This window comes from Rhinopithecus bieti, unplaced genomic scaffold (genome assembly GCF_001698545.2).
Source record: "Rhinopithecus bieti isolate Rb0 unplaced genomic scaffold, ASM169854v2 scaffold_76051, whole genome shotgun sequence".
In the NCBI taxonomy this organism is placed as follows: domain Eukaryota; kingdom Metazoa; phylum Chordata; class Mammalia; order Primates; family Cercopithecidae; genus Rhinopithecus; species Rhinopithecus bieti.
The window spans coordinates 1-736 of NW_016872570.1; the positions used below are offsets into that span (position 1 = coordinate 1).

The 736-nt window shown below is 61.7% G+C and overlaps 1 pseudogene; it reads left to right on the plus strand.

Moving 5' to 3' along the window:
* Window positions 1-6: 6 nt before the first annotated feature.
* LOC108525605 (tyrosine--tRNA ligase, mitochondrial-like) lies at window positions 7-731 on the plus strand (annotated as a pseudogene).
* The last annotated feature ends 5 nt before the right edge of the window (window positions 732-736 follow it).

Sequence of the window (736 nt, forward strand, 5' to 3'; positions counted from 1 at the left end):
ACCAATATGGCGGCGCCCATCTTTCGGTCCTTTTCCTGGGGCCGTTGGTCTGGTACCCTAAAACTCTCAGTATTCTTGCCCTTGGGGCTGCGTAAGGCCCACTCGGGCCCTCAGGGGTTACTGGCAGCGCAGAAGGCTCGAGGTCTGTTCAAGGACTTCTTCCCAGAGACGGGGACGAAAATAGAGCTCCCAGAGCTCTTCGACCGTGGCACGGCGAGTTTTCCCCAAACCATTTACTGTGGCTTCGACCCCACGGCGGACACGCTTCATGTGGGCCATCTTTTTGCGCTGCTGGGCCTGTTTCATTTGCAGCGAGCGGGCCACAACGTGATCGCGCTGGTGGGAGGCGCCACGGCGCGCCTGGGAGACCCGAGCGGCCGTACCAAGTAACGCGAGGCGCTGGAGACAGAGCGCGTGCGAGCCAACGCGCGCGCCCTGCGCCTAGGGCTTGAGGCTCTGGTGGCTAATCACCAGCAGCTTTTCACTGATGGGCGCTCCTGGGGCAGCTTCACTGTGCTGGACAACTCGGCCTGGTACCAGAAGCAGCACCTGGTGGACTTCCTGGCGGCAGTTGGGGTCACTTCCGCATGGGGACGCTGCTGAGCCGGCAGAGCGTGCAGCTGCGGCTCAAGAGCGCGGAGGGCATGAGCTTGGCCGAATTATTTTACCAGGTGCTCCAGGCCTATGACTTCTATTACCTCTTCCAGCGTTATGGATGCAGGGTCCAGCTGGGCGG